Raw genomic sequence first — 16,977 nt, 5'->3', positions numbered from 1 at the left:
TAATACACCCGTCTATGAAGACTTGGGTTTTCACAAGGGTGTTGTTCCTGAGAAGACCCAGGTGGATCAGGCTGATAGAAGCATCAAAGTTGATGGGGCCCAGGTGGATATTACCGACTCTCAAGATGTCAGAGCCGACGCCGAGGGCTGTGAAGATGTGAAGGTTAGTAAAAATTTTATGCGCCACCATTTACATAAGTATGTATTTTATTTCTTCAACTAGCGAACACTAATATTTCTTCTTTTTTTTTTTTTTTGGTGGCCCCTCTAGAGAGCAACACCGGCGGGATGCACTTACTTCATAATGCACAAAGAAAATCAAACTATGCCACCTCCTAATACGCACATCTATGAAATCATGGACGTTTAGATGGCTATGAGTCCTACGAAGGTAGTTGTGCAACAGCCTGATACAAGCGTTGAAGATGATGGGGAAGCGATGGATATTACCGACTCTCAAGATTTCAGAGCAGCCGCAGTGGGCGGTGAAAATGTCTGGGTTAGTAAAAATTTTAGGAATAGACCCTTTACATGAAAGTTTGTTTTGTTTCTACCGCTAACGGTGTGTCAACATTTATCTTTTGAACCTAGGATGACACCGAAAAGAACTGTTGCCCAGGGGCAGACTGCAAAAGGTCGCAGATTGAATCTTTCTTGTATATGTTGTGCAAACCAGACTGGAAGTTCCACAAGTCCGAGTGCACCTGTTCCCATGGAATATGAAGCTGGTTCTAAGAACGACGACTTTGAAAAAGCAACGACATGGTTCACCAGAGACGCCATATTGGGTGTTAAAGGTTTCACAGCTATGGTTGTACGAACATGTGTCAAACGGGACTATTACGACATGTGTTTCGGCCATCGTATTAGGGACCCTTAACAGGGGGCGCACGAGTGTCTAGCCGAATCATACAGAGACCGAGTGATCCGATACATATGTAGTTTGCTTGATCCGTACAAGTTGTATAAGCTGCTAAGGGTGGTGCACGGCCTGAGCGCTGAAAATAATTTTGTCCACATGCCCGGTGGCAAATGCCGGCTCTTCAATGGGATCTGAAGTCTTAGTGGGCCCAACATCAAGGGGACCTCTCTGACCAAGTCCAGATTTCAGAGAAAACCTAAAAAGACAAGCAGTGGTGGTTTATGGACTGTAATTGGGTCAGCAGCAGCCCCCTCTCCCTACCCCACCATAGCTGATAGTGGGACCAATGTGTCACTTCTGAGTTTGGGCGGCCAACTAGAAGAGGTGGAGATCAGAGGTCTCTGGCGGCATCCTGGCTCATTATCAAACTTGAGGAGCTGAGGACAATCTACCTGGTGTTGAAAGCCATCCTTCCATCCATCAAGGGGAGGCTGATTAAGGTGCTGACAGACAACACCACTGCAACAAACCGGGAGGGGTGGGGTCAAGGACACTGTGCCAGGAGGCATTACGCCTCTGAAAGTTGCTGGACCATTATGTCAGCAGTTTTGTGCATTGGAGTTTCCAAGGCATCTTTTGCTGGGAGACGCATTCAGCCTATGGGGTAACCCTGGACTCCTGCATGCCTTCTGCCAATACCACTTCTACCTCGAGACCGACCAGCCCAAGTTATTCTAGTGGGCAGGAGTGGGCACATGGAGTATGGTATATAGAGCTCCTGGGCTTGAGCATCTGTTCTCTCATCAAACTGCCCCTCCAGGAGGATCTGCTGTTGCAGCAACAAAGATGGGTCCAGCTCCCGAGCATTTACAATCTCCAACTTCATGCTTGGAGATTTAGCAGCGACAGTTGAGCACCTATGATCTTTCTCCAGAGATGGTTCAGGTCATCTTGGCAGACAAACATCCCACAACAAAGACTGTATATGCCTATCATTGGGACAAATTTGTGGATTGGTGCAGCACACAGCGGATTGATCTCCTCTCGGCAAAGTTACCTGAAGTTTTGTTGTTTGTTTTGTATCTTGTGGCTTTGCACTGGGCACAGTTAAAGGTTCTTTTTCTGCTCTTTCAGCCATTTTGCAGTTGCTTGATTCGCTCATTATTAGAACATTGGAATGTGGAGCACTCCATTGAATACAATGGAGTGCTCCGGGCTTCTACGGGCCGGTATAAGCCTGCAGAGCAACATTCCACATTGTTTTTGTTCACAGCTGTTGCTGTGAACAAAGGCCTCTCGGAGCCCGAGGGGATTTAAATCCCCCTTGGCTCCGAGAAGCCTTTGTTGTATTTGTTAGAACATTCTGCCCTCTAGTGGCAGAATGTTCTAATAGCCTTATAGCCCTTCGTAGCAGGGCTTACTGGCCATTACAGTCCAGCTCCCTTGTTAAAGGTCCTCGCCTTCGGCTCAGCCCTTTAACGCTGGAGCAGGCCTTTATTGGCTGCTATAGCCTGCTATGGTGGGCTATAAGGCTATATTAAAATACCCTGTTGTGATACTTTTTTTAAAGACCTACAACATAGGTTTCCTCCTTCTTCCTTTGTCGTGCCACAGTGGAACCTTAACTTAGTACTCACTTCTTTAATGTGAGTTCACAGCTGTTCTTTGCATCTTCTCACCCTCAAAACAGTGTTCCTTGTCACCATAACATCGGTATGTGAGCTTCAAACTCTGTGTCAACCCGTATTACACCACATTCTTCCCAGACAAACTGGTTCTGCAGATACGAGCATCCTTGTTGCCAAAAGTTGTGACACTGTTCCACATCAGTGAAAATATCACCTGCTTTGCTCCGCTTCACCCCTCTAAGGAGGAGGAGAGACTCCATCACTTGGACCCCAAAGGAGCCTGCAACTTTTACATTTATCCTACCAGAGAATAACTGGTGGGCGATCAGGCCTTTGTGGGGTTCGCAGGAGTGGAAAAGAGAAGGTCATGCAGAAAAGGACCATTTCCCGTTGGATCATGCTCTGCATTTAGATTTGCTACACATTGGCCAAAAAGCAGAGAATCTGCTGAAGATCAAAGAGAAGCCAGATTAGTAGATAAATAGTCAATATTACAGGGCTTTCTGAAATGGAAGAAGTTGGCAGTGGGCCCTCAGCTCTGCACAAAGCATGTTCCCCAGTGTTTGGCAGCCAACACAGTAAAAGGCCATGCGCTTGCACAAGAGAGGCAGAACTTGGGCATTGATAGTAGGCGGGCATTAGAAGATCTATGAGAGCAGCCCAGAACATAGTGGACCAGTTTCAGCTGCAAATAGGCAGGTCCTAATGGATGGAATGTGTTGATTGTGATGCACATAGACATAAAAGTATCCTTTTGATAGTGGGTAGCCACTGGAAATACAGACTGAGGTAGGACAATGAGTAGGAGTGCTGAGAAGTATCCGAGCAGCAGAATTCTGAGCGCACTGAAGTCTGAATGAGGTACAAAGGACATCCGAGGAAAAGTAAATTGCATTAATCCAAATGGCTGAGGATAGCAGACCGAATCACAAAACGACAATGTCTACTCAGTAAGTATTAAAAAAAACTTTCAAAGACGTTTAAACAACAAAAAACAGGTAGATAATAGTAGTAGGTAGGGATACCTTCACTTCAAACTCTGGCCGCAAAAGTGACAGGTCTGGTCTTAAACTGCTGGTCTTAAAATTGACAGGTCTGGTCTTAAATTTGACAGGTCTGGCAGCAAACTGCTGGTCTTAAATTTGACAGGCCTGGCAGCAAACTGCTGGTCTTAAATTTGACAGGCCTGGCAGCAAACTGCTGGTCTTAAATCTGACAGGTCTGGCAGCAAACTGCTGGTCTTAAATTTGGCAGGTCTGGCAGCAAACTGCAGATCTTAAATTTGGCAGGTCTGGCAGCAAACTGATGGTCTTAAATTTGACAGGCCTGGCAGCAAACTGCTGGTCCCAAAATGACATGCCTAGTCTTAAACTGCTGGCAGCAATCAATGTCTGGCCGCAAACTAGAGGTCTCAATCACGCAGGCCGGCCAGATCTGGCAGCAAACTATTGGCAGCAACTACTATGGTCGCAAAAGAACTCTGGCCGCAAAAGTGACACCTGTCCCTGTGTGCTGCCACGGGTTCCCAAAGTGACATGCAGCACTTGTGCTGCCAAGGGTGTTTAAAAGCAGATGTCCCGGAAGAGGCGGATGAGTCACAGGGGGAGGGTTGGTTTTTTTTGGCGACAGAGGCGTGGCGGAACCGCCCTGAGGCCATGTGTCCCCGTTGTGGTGTAGAGGTATACGCCTCTTTTAGGGGTTGTGGTTTCTTAGAATACATATAAGCCTTTGTCAGGAGCCTGGTGTAGCAAGCAGCCGCTGGACTACGTGAAGGGTCGCCATGGCAGGAAAGGAAGAGCTACAACCCATTCGCGAGAAAACCTTGGTTTGATGGTTCACAGCCCCCCATCAGTAGCTATTAAAGAACCGTAACCCCCTTGGTAATGGACGAGAATGCTTAGCCAGAAGAACCTAAGTATATGGGCTGCGACGTTATTGCTTTTGGCGGGGGCCTTTGTAAGCGCATGGACGCCAGCAGTCTCAAGGATTGGCCGCGCCAGGTGTCTCCAATTAAGCGCGACAGCAGCTCTAGCGAGGGTTCGAGTGACGACGGGTCGTATGTTCAAAGCATGCTCTTGGAAGTGGAGGATGATGAAGAAACCATAGTTCCGCCTAATACACCCGTCTATGAAGACTTGGGTTTTCACAAGGGTGTTGTTCCTGAGAAGACCCAGGTGGATCAGGCTGATAGAAGCATCAAAGTTGATGGGGCCCAGGTGGATATTACCGACTCTCAAGATGTCAGAGCCGACGCCGAGGGCTGTGAAGATGTGAAGGTTAGTAAAAATTTTATGCGCCACCATTTACATAAGTATGTATTTTATTTCTTCAACTAGCGAACACTAATATTTCTTCTTTTTTTTTTTTTTTTGGTGGCCCCTCTAGAGAGCAACACCGGCGGGATGCACTTACTTCATAATGCACAAAGAAAATCAAACTATGCCACCTCCTAATACGCACATCTATGAAATCATGGACGTTTAGATGGCTATGAGTCCTACGAAGGTAGTTGTGCAACAGCCTGATACAAGCGTTGAAGATGATGGGGAAGCGATGGATATTACCGACTCTCAAGATTTCAGAGCAGCCGCAGTGGGCGGTGAAAATGTCTGGGTTAGTAAAAATGTTAGGAATAGACCCTTTACATGAAAGTTTGTTTTGTTTCTACCGCTAACGGTGTGTCAACATTTATCTTTTGAACCTAGGATGACACCGAAAAGAACTGTTGCCCAGGGGCAGACTGCAAAAGGTCGCAGATTGAATCTTTCTTGTATATGTTGTGCAAACCAGACTGGAAGTTCCACAAGTCCGAGTGCACCTGTTCCCATGGAATATGAAGCTGGTTCTAAGAACGACGACTTTGAAAAAGCAACGACATGGTTCACCAGAGACGCCATATTGGGTGTTAAAGGTTTCACAGCTATGGTTGTATGAACATGTGTCAAACGGGACTATTACGACATGTGTTTCGGCCATCGTATTAGGGACCCTTAACAGGGGGCGCACGAGTGTCTAGCCGAATCATACAGAGACCGAGTGATCCGATACATATGTAGTTTGCTTGATCCGTACAAGTTGTATAAGCTGCTAAGGGTGGTGCACGGCCTGAGCGCTGAAAATAATTTTGTCCACCCTAACATGTTGAAGATCTTGATGGCGATACTCAAGGAGATACGCTATGCCAATGACCCCTGTGCAAAACTAAGAAGCATGCCAAGCGCCTGTGTGTGCTGTGACAGAAAAATGATAGAAAGACTCATAGAAAGGCGCTTGTGTAATGTGTATCTAAAAAACAGAAAAGTAGTGGCCATGTCACCACAAAGGTTGTTTTATAATAGATAAGTCCTGATGTATTGTTACGGGCTCGCGTGAATTTAAAGTAAAGTAGTAGAATGTTACACCCTAAAAGCCGTATATGTGTTAAACCGTACTTCCTATGCATACTGTGAAAAGATATGAAACCCCTTTGTCTGTGATTTGGTAATATTCATTATTTTTTAATAAAATGTTCTTACAGAAAACAAGCGTATTTCATTTCATGTACTGTAAGGACTGCTAACATGTCGGTGGGCCTGTTAAGAAAACTTTATTATGATACAAGAGGGGTTGGCAGCTTTGAAAGCGTCGCCTCTCTGTATAGAAGGGCTGTGGATGAAAAGGAGTCGGTAAGCAGAGAAGCTGTGAAGACGTGGTTATCAGGAGAGGAGGCGTATTCACTACATAAACCTGCCAGAAGCCGCTTTAAGAGGCGTCCTACAATCATTAATGCGTGTATATATTATCAGTGGCAAGCGGACATAATCAGCCTTCAAGATATAGCAAAACATAACGACGGCGCCTGTTATATATTAACAGTCATAGATGTGTTGTCCAAGTACGCCTACGCCGAGGCGCTGCGTGATAAAAGTGGGGCTAGCGTCACAACCGCTTTTAAAGCCATCTTCGCTAAGGGGCGTATTCCTCAAAAAATACAAACAGACGCCGGAAAATAATTCTTAAACAAGTCATTTCAGAACTTATTAAAGCAGCACAATGTTCAACATTTTTTAACACACACAGAGGTAAAAGCAGCGGTTGTAGAACGGTTTAACAGAACTTTAAAGTCTAAGATGTGGCGGTATTTTACGGCCAACAACACATACAGATACGTCGATGTTCTACAGGCTTTCTTAGCTGTATATAATGCCAGTTATCATAGGACCCTCAAAATGGCACACGAAGAGGTAACACCTAATAATTCGTTAACTGTTTGGAGAAATGTGTATGGCCGTAATTTCGGTACAAAGGTGAAGAAGCCAGTTTTTAAACAAGCATTTACAATGCAACGGTTTCGCCTTTGGAAAAGTTAGAGCGATTGGCAATGTAAAGGACAATGCCATTTATTTATCTGTTTTCAAAACCAACACAAATACAAATGTTGTCATTTACAATGCCAATAGCTCAAACTTTTCCAAAGGCGAAACCGTTGCATTGTAAATGCTTGTTATAAACTGGTAACTATGTTAATGCTTTCAACTTCTGCGTACCCAAATAACTTCCATATTTCACAGCTGAAAAAGAATCAAACATAGGATTTGTAAGCATCCATATCATCTTGTCGGGGCTCTATAATAAACCCTTGGCTGGATTACACCAATATTTTGTACTTGGTAAGCGCAAGAATATTCATCACTAAAGGCAAAGCGAACGTCTGTATTTTCCAGTCGCAAATGGTCCGATTTGAAGATCGGGGCATTTGCACCTGAAAAAAATGCATTTTCCTATGTACTTAACCCATTTTGCGATTCAGTAAGCTATTACCGAATCGAAAAATTGATTAGAGATTCGGTATTAGGAAGGAGCGCGTTATAGGAGTCCCTTTCTAATAGCGACTCGCACTGCTATGTACGAATGTTTTATGGATGAAATGTGGTCACAAAACATTTGCATTTTACCGCCTACTTCAAGTTGTTAGTAACCCATTCGCAAATGGGAAGTTATCCCCAGGGGACCCCTTTGTAAACACATGCAAAAACATTTTTTCCAGAGCAGGCAGTGGTCCCACGGACCACAGCCTACTCTTAAAAAATTAAACAGAAGGTTTCATTTTTCTTTTTGAAACACATCACATTTTTTAAAACGCTGCTTTATTTAACAGCAAACACAGGCATGGTGGTCTGCTGTCCCCAGCATGCCACCATCACTGTATTTTAGCGATTTCCAATGGGCTGCAAATTGTGACTCAACTCATGATTATTAATGAGGTGGGCCAATTGCTACTTCATTAAGAATCGCTAAATGTGTCAAAGACATTAGTATATAGGGGTTTGCGATTTCCTAATAGTGAATCAAAAAAAAAATTCTATTAGGAAATTGCAAAATGACACCTACATACCTGTGCCCCTAAACTCCCAGCGCCTGGCATTTTGTGTCAAAGGGTCGAAGACCATGGAGTACCCTGGTAGGTGCCCTCTGACTAGTCTTTCCATGCTGGTATCTGCTCAGGGCAAAATCCCATATTTTATTGTTTTACACACACTACTCAAATTTGTTCACGTCTTAGACCTTAAGGAACCTGGCAACATCTTTCATTAAACAGGGTATATATTTATGATCAGTCTTTCAACTGAATAACTGCTGGTGAGGATAGAACTTGCACATGGCCAAAACATACAGGAGCAACATGCATTGAATGGAAGAAGCTTCACATAATGATGTGCACCAGTGATTAAATGCTTGCATGACCCTCTAGAAAAAAACTCAACAGGTCAAACTTAAACAGCTTATTTAATTTTCCTCAGTGTAGATGATGGGGTTGTTGAAGAGCCCTGACAGAAATCATCCGCTACTGGAAAAACAAACTCTACTAATAATGTGTCCAGGATGAATTCCAGATTCTTAACCACAGCCAACACTCCATCCTCCTAAAAAAAAAAAACTCCCAAAAAAAACAGCCTCCACCACTATTCCCCTCCTAGACACCTGCTTCACGAGGTACATCATTCACTCTAACAGATGCAATGACAGGGAGAATGGCTGGATATCACAGCAAATTATGTTAAGGGGCTAAATCCCAAAGGCATTTGCAGGAAATCACTCCCTGAGGAACCATGAGACTGCCACTTATTACACAAATGCCAAACCCGATTGACCTTATTTATAGCATGACTAGAACCAGATGAGAGCAACCATGCTTTTAAACTTCCATGTTTTACAATGCGTTCAATGTTTGAGATGTGCAAAAGGCATGGGCTGAAAGCATTGATAAAGAAAGGGACATAAATACTCCCTTGGATCTCGATAGTATCTGCACCATAACTCCTTTAATGCAAACCTCCCACTAAAACCATGTGTAATAGCCAAGCTGAAAGCATGTAAGCAAGCTACACCAGCACAATAACAGCTCCCCTAACTCCCAGAAACTTTAAAGTCTACTGCAGCATGTTAATACTTAAATATCTATTTGGCATTGAACCAGCCGGCTTAGCTTTACTAATAGAAAAACAGCTGACACGCGTTTCGCCCGGTGGTTACTTCATTCTTTAGAGACCTTGTGTACATCTCTACAGATCACTCTTTGCAGTGTTCACAGACATTTTCAACTATTCTAGCCTTGAAAAAGCCCTCGACCTATAGGCCACCGGGCAAAACATGTGTTGGCTGTTTTTTCTGTTCCTCTTTTCATTCTCTCAATGTTACAAGGTGTAACAAAGAAAATAAAACCAAGAAACTAAACAATAAGCATCTTACCGTTTTCAATTATTTCAGAACTAATTGTACAATCCTCCACCCTCTACCTGAAACTTACTTTTTACAAGGGCTTATGGGTGAAGCACTTACCAGCACCATTTTGGGTCACAATAAGGATAGCGTGTATCCCAGACATACCAACACCCTTCCTTGCCTTCCTACATAGCTTTACTAATAAACTTGTTAACTCAGTGATGTGAGCTGGTCTTACTTTCCATAGTAGGTGTACCAAATACCCATCTGCTCCACAATGTAGCAGCACATTCCCTTTCATCTGAGCTAAATATAGAATTTACTCCCACTACCCATGCAATCATGCAACAACCTCCTGTTTTTCTGAAAACTTCTTTATATTCGCAAGCGTATGACATTAGTTCCATTGCGGTGCCACAACAACCGAAAAGGGATTTAATTTAGTGCAGTGCTATAATATTGCACAGTTCAAACAATCAAATAATGGCAGATAATCACTAGGTTGGTTGTGGGTAGAGTGATGACATGGATTGCATGGCACCAAACTAGAGGTCAGAAATGAATGATCGCATAAAAGTTAAAGGGTCAATCAGCCACATTGTTTAGCGTCTACTATAACACTGTGTACAAAGAGGCCTTCAAGACAAAATTCAGTGGGGGGAAAAACAGCACGTGAACTATTGAAGAGGATATGCTGCCAGAGCAAATACGTAATAGGATAGTTTACAATACAATGTTCATATTTTTCAAAGGGCGTGCATTCTTTCGAAGTCAGGCAGCCCTCTGAGCGGAAAGGTCACATGCTCGCTAAACAAACAGCCTCAGTTAAGGGTTAAAAATTAAATGGTGCTGGGGCGCACGTAGTGTTCTCATTACAATGCGTGCATGTGCTGAACTTGGGTGTAAATAAAAAACACGGCTAGAAAGCCAAGGCACAAAATGTCACTATAAGTCAGAAGAAAGTTTAGAGGACTGCTTTGTGAATTAATGCACAAGTCATCGACTAACACATAGCAGGCTCAGTATCGCACTGTTACTATCAAAGCCTCGGTAGTCTTTCACTTGTTCTTGAACCTGCGCTTTGTTAAAGTCTCTCCTGCAAGAGATTACCACTGGTTGGGCTAATCCCGTACCTCAATCGCTACAGCTGATTAGAGGTCACCGAAGGCAGAAAGGTCAGTGCAAGCGGTTTGACAGCCGCGTGGGTGGTCAATGGGCTCGGACACACAGGCTGCAAATCGCAAGATAAGTCATTTTATGAGATTTTAGAGAACCTCATGTGAACATGATGTTAAACGCCCCTTGTACAATAACCGAGCAGCACTCGCTCCGATGTCGGCTGGGGAATGCAGTTGAGGGAGTGGTGCCTCGGCACCTTTCTCTGGCATAATCAGATAAAGTCAAGTCTTGGGTTTCACGTTAAGGAGAAAAATCCAGTCTAAGCAAAAATGGCTGTTGGTGCCAGCGGGTAGGAGCAGGATCTTCCCACCGATTCCTGTCCGTAACCTCCAGCTAAACTATAATCAAGAGCACAAATACCAAAATATAAAGACTGGTCTGGATTTTCTGATCAAGATTCTCAGCGAGTTAACGTTTACGGTCAGCTTGAAAACCTTTTAAAGCAACGTCTATCTCAAGCCAGAGTAATGTTTTTTCTCTGTCTCAATTTACAATTAAAAAAAAACACTTCCAAAAAAGCTGTATTTAGACAACTATTTAATAACGTCAGTACAAGACGAAGTCGTACATTGAAAATATTCCATAGAAAAGCATATCAAGTGAAGTCACATCAGGCGCATACTTTAGAAAAGAATGGGACAAAAAAAACAAGTCAGGTCCCGGGCCGCGCTGTGATTGGCTGACGTCACGGGGGTTTCCCGGCCGGCAGCCAATCACAGCGCGGCCCGGGAATGACGTCACGGGGGTGTCCCGGGCCGGCAGCCAATCGCAGCGCGGCCCGGGACAAAGGGGCGGGGCTTAAAAAAAGCACCAGAAACGCCCCCGAATCGCGTTTTCGTGAGAAAGCGCGATTGACAGCCTCTGCCTCCCAATGGCTAGCCTCCATTTATGGAGCTAGCCAATTGGAAACAGAGGCTGTCCTAACCTCACTATTAGAAACAACAGATTTCGATCTGGGAGTGGCTTCGCCCCTCGCCAGGTTACGAAACCTAAAAAGGTGATCACGTAAGGATTTCAAAATTGAAAGGAGTCTTCACGAAGGGTTACCAACAGACTTTCAGTGATGAAATATTTATAGTGGAAAGTGTGGAGCTTAAGGAAGGGCTGTATATTTACAGGTTAAAGGACTACGATGGGGAAATGGTGTCGGGGGCCTTTTACAAGGAAGAGTTACAAAAGGTGTCCGCTGATCCAAACCGTGTGTATAGGGTTGAAAAGGTTCTGAAAAGGAAAGGTCGCGGTGCTAAGAGCCAGGCCTATGTCAAATGGCGCGGATGGCCGGAGAAATTTAACAGTTGGGTGTTGACCAGCTCCCTGTAGGGCGTGTGAGCTAAAAACCGCTGCTAAGATGGAGACTACGCCATTTTATATAACCTTACCATCCAACACATTTAAGGACATGTTCCCCAACAATCAGATTTCTAACTACACCATCAAACTGGCTAAGCCTGTGGACCTGAAAGGAGACTGGGAGGTTGCCCTAACAGAAATCCAATACCCTAGAACATGGAATACATTTACCGCGGCCGAAACTAAGTTTCACATCAAGCTGGAACAGGACCCCATGGGCATACACGCATCCTTCCCTCACGGCTACTACCCAAACATTTCAAGCGTTGTCGAAGCCATCAACAAATCCATAGCTGGCATAGAACCACATCCGAATATTCATCTGGTGCTAGATAACGTAAGAAGGAAGGTGTTTCTTAAATCCATAATTCGCAACACCCTGTTTAACTGCTCAGGTAAATTAAGAAGGGGTTTAGGTACAGTACAACATGTGAAAAGCCCTGTGGAACAAGATCACACATGCCTCGATGTTAATGGAGGGTTCTACATGCTGTATGTGTATAGTGATATTGTAGAGTCTCAGAGGATCGGGGATAGTTACTCGCCGCTGTTAAGATGGGTCCATGTACAGGGTGATAATAATACGATGGTCAACATACAATTTAACAAACCTGACTACGTCGAAGTTTCTAAAAACCATTTTGACACTATTTCAATTATTATCTACGATGATCAGTCTGAGCCGGTGGCCTTTAAATACGGAAAAGTTATTGTTAAGCTTCATTTAAGGTCTAGACACGACAGGGGATATTAAGCAGCCATAATGGTGGTTTATGAAAACCTATGGGGATCCTTCTATGTACAAGGACTATTACAGAAGCCAAGCCGGTTATGGAGGCCCCCCGTACTTCCAAGGTTCACCTGTTATGTACAGGGCTGGATTAGAAGGATTCTTCAGGAGTCTGTTTAGAAGAGCTATGCCTTTCCTGAGAAGAGGCTATGAAATTGCAAAACCTCATGTTAAGGCGGCTGCTACGAACATTGCCCAGGAGGTGGTGGGGTCTGTTACATCGGCGGTTGCAGAGCGCATGAACAAGCAGCCTCAAGAAGGAGCTGGTTTGATGTATAAGCCACGGGCGAGTGTCAAAAGGAAGCGGCGTGTTTCCAGACGCGGGGGTCCCCCAGCCCCCTATAAAAAAAGGAGGACAGCTTCAAAACGCCCTCAGAAAAGAAGAGCTCCAAGACGGAAGAGAGCTGCGAAGAAGCGAAGCAGTTCTAAAGTAAATATTTTTTTAAAGCCTCGTAAACAACTCCATGGCCTTCGTACATTGTGGATCTGGAGAGTGCGCCAAATCAGAGTTGGACTTATTTACTCTAAAACCCACACAGACAAGCATCGAAAACAGCTTCTTCATGGAGGTATCACCTTTAGCAGCATTGACACCGTTGGCCACAATACAGTTTTTTGTGTCAGGGTCCACGGATATGTATTTGGATCTCAACAACACGCTGCTGCATCTTATGTGTAAAATTGTAAAAGCGGATGGGTCCGACATTGAAGATGATGCTAAAGTGGCGACGATCGCTTACCCTCTAGCTACCATGTTTAATCAAGTGGACATAACCCTGGGCGACCGACTCATCACACAGAACGATAACATGTACGCCTACAGAGCCTACATCGAGAGCATTCTAAATTACAGTAGCGACGCCCTTGACACACAACTTTCAGCGGGTCTCTTTCACGGGGATACACACAGTCACTTTGAAATCACAGCTCTGGATGGCGCCAATAAGGGTTTTATAAAAAGAGCGGGGCATGCTGCAGCCAGTCGTACCTTTGACCTCCTAGGGCGCATACATTCTGACCTCTTCTTCCAAGATAAACTGCTCATCAACGGAATTGATCTTAAGATCAAGCTCAATCGCAACAAGGACTCATTCTGCCTCATCAATGGGGATGCGGAACAGTACAAGCTGAGCATACTGTCAGCGAGCCTGTTTGTAAAGAGAGTGAAAGTGTCCCCGAGCGTCAGGTTAGCGCACGCCGAAGCTTTGTAAATATCAAACGGCAAGTACGCTGTGGAAAGAGTATCTCTGAAGGTATTCAGTATCCCTGCATGTACCCGCTTAACACAACAGCAGAATTTATTTCTGGGGCAGCTACCCAAACTCATCATCATCGGTTTTGTGGACAATACAGCTTTTAGCGGCACCTACGCCTCAAACCCCATCAATTTTAAACACTACAACATAAACTGTGCGGCTTTGGTCCACAAGGGCAATGTGATTCCTGCAAAACCCTATACACCCAGTTTTACAGCCGGTCATTACATCAGGGAATATCAGGGACTGGTTTCGATAACCGGGAAGCATCAAAGGGACTGCGGGGTCGCAGTGTCAAGAGAAGGTTATGGACGCGGATACACCCTGTTCGCATTCGACCTAAGACCAGACATGGAAGATGGCGATCACTACAACCTGGTCAAAAACGGGAATCTAAAAGCTGAAATTTGATTCGCAGATCCCCTGGTAGCTAATGTGAACATGGTCGTATTCTCGGGATTCAACAGCATCATTAAGTTCAACCACGCAAGACAGATTTTGTTTGACTATCTGTAAAACATTTGTGAAATGGATACTGTGCAGATACGTGACTTCTTAAGCAGACATAAATACGCTAGGAATTACTTTTTAGGGGTTTTCCCTACCGATGGGTTACCAAACTGTGGGGTTCAGGCTAGGGTGGGGACCTAAGAAGCAGTCTTCAGACTTAGTGGTGGACTCTTTTGCTACTTTATTCCAAAAAAGTACAACGAGGGTGTCAATCCAAAACAATTTAAAGAACAGAATGAGCTCCGCACTATGTCCCAATCTTGGCTTTGGCTGAAGCTTCTGGTGAGGCTCTTGACGATACACCGGAGTCTTGGGGGTTCCGGATACTTCTCCGAATGGACAGCTCAAACAGAAATGGAAGAAAACACCCTGTGTTACTGAGTGCTCTTGGGTTCTCTCTTTAGAAGGAGGAGGGGCGGGGGCGTGAGGGGATCACCGGGGTTCCAACACCCTTTATCAACCACAACCACAAAACAGTAGTGAAGTGCAGGGAAGTGAAGAACGACAATCAAACAGCCCCGTGACCTCTCTCACCCACCCCTAACTCGTCCCACCACGTGAAGAAAACAGACCCCTTAATCGGCCCCGTACCTTGTCCAGCCACACTTCTCCAGAAGCGTGGCGGGGTGGCTCGCGGTATCGGTGGCCTCCTGGCTTGTCGGTAGGCAGGACCAGGTCGTCGTCCACAGCGGGATCAGGCAATCCGTTGGCGACTGCAACTCTCTCGGCTTCTGGTTCACCTCTGTCTCCGGTGTTCGCGCGTTCCTGTGAGCAGTCAGCTTCCTTATCCACCCCCGACACTTCTGATTGGTCCGATGGCGATGACGCCGACTCTGTTGATTGGCCCACGAGAGATGACGCTGCTGCCGGGGGAAAATCCATCTACGTCATCCAGGAAACGTTAAAGGGGCCGACAGGGTCCTGCGGACGGGGCAGAAACTAACAGGGATTAAGGTCCGCACTCCGTCCGTGTCAGCGACCCCTTGACACAAACGAAATAGGGTCAGAAAGACCTTGCACCCTAGTCTTTAACACAGACCCTCATGACAAGGGTGGGACCCACTGGGCTGCCGTGTTTATAGCTAGGGACCGTGTTACAGTGTTTGACAGTACAGCAGAGTTTCCTGAGCACAGTATCTATACACAGCCTATATTCAAGTTTGTGAAAAAAGCTGCAGCTGTGGCGGAATATAACAGGCTAAGGGTTCAGGATTCCATGGCCATCACATGCGGGGAACACTGTATTTATTTTATCAGTAAAATGTCACAGGGTGTTTCGTTTAGAAATTTCTTACATCTATATTCGAGGGATCTTGTTAACAATGACAGTATAGTTGCGAAATATGTAAAAGAAAACACAAGGGCATCGGTCAGACCTGTGAAAACAGAATATGTAGCTTGTCAAAACTGTAAGGGTTTATAACAGATGTATGCTTAATGTTGAACGTGTTAAATAAAGACGTTATATTTTTAAAAAACATGCATTCAGACTCGGTATTTCAATATACATGCACCATAAATGTTGTAAAAGACGAATGAGACGGATTGAAAAGTTATAACAGGTGTTTATTACAAACAGGTAGGTAGATTGGTCATTAGCATGGCAAACTTTATTGAAGAAACCTATGAATAAAAAAACAGACGCCTTTATACACATAATACACACAATTATTCAAAAAGTCTTTAGAAACATCAAGGGGTAATCCACATGAGGGGTGATTTGGGCACGGGCTTTTTGCGAGGTGGCGCCGGCGGTGCAGGGGTAGCCCATTTAGGAGATAGCCTTCGACCCTCAGATCCTGTAGGCGATGGCAGTAGGGGGTCCTTCAAATTGTCTAGCAGTCGCCGGTGTTCATTATTACCAACGAGCGTGGAGGGTATATTGAGTTCAGCAGCGGCTCGCAGAAACTGATCCCAACCTCGCGGTGCATTTTGAGGCGTTAAGATTTTGGGATGCGTGAGACCTTTGACTAGATCGTACATCTTCGCTAAGGGGCGTATTCCTCAAAAAACTACAAACAGACGCCGGAAAATAATTCTTAAACAAGTAATTTCAGAACTTATTAAAGCAGCACAATGTTATGTACAGGGCTGGATTAGAAGGATTCTTCAGGAGTCTGTTCAGAAGAGCTATGCCTTTCCTGAGAAGAGGCTATGAAATTGCAAAACCTCATGTTAAGGCGGCTGCTACGAACATTGCCCAGGAGGTGGTGGGGTCTGTTACATCGGCGGTTGCAGAGCGCATGAACAAGCAGCCTCAAGAAGGAGCTGGTTTGATGTATAAGCCACAGGCGAGTGTCAAAAGGAAGCGGCGTGTTTCCAGACGCGGGGGTCCCCCAGCCCCCTATAAAAAAAAGGAGGACAGCTTCAAAACGCCCTCAGAAAAGAAGAGCTCCAATACGGAAGAGAGCTGCGAAGAAGCGAAGCAGTTCTAAAGTAAATATTTTTTTAAAGCCTCGTAAACAACTCCATGGCCTTCGTACATTGTGGATCTGGAGAGTGCGCCAAATCAGAGTTGGACTTATTTACTCTAAAACCCACACAGACAAGCATCGAAAACAGCTTCTTCATGGAGGTATCACCTTTAGCAGCATTGACACCGTTGGCCACAATACAGTTTTTTTGTCAGGGTCCACGGATATGTATTTGGATCTCAACAACACGCTGCTGCATCTTATGTGTAAAATTGTAAAAGCGGAT

This window comes from Lissotriton helveticus, chromosome 6 (assembly GCF_964261635.1).
Source record: "Lissotriton helveticus chromosome 6, aLisHel1.1, whole genome shotgun sequence".
Classification (NCBI taxonomy): domain Eukaryota; kingdom Metazoa; phylum Chordata; class Amphibia; order Caudata; family Salamandridae; genus Lissotriton; species Lissotriton helveticus.
The sequence above is the reverse complement of the archived record's forward strand: the minus strand, read 5'-3'. Positions refer to the sequence as shown.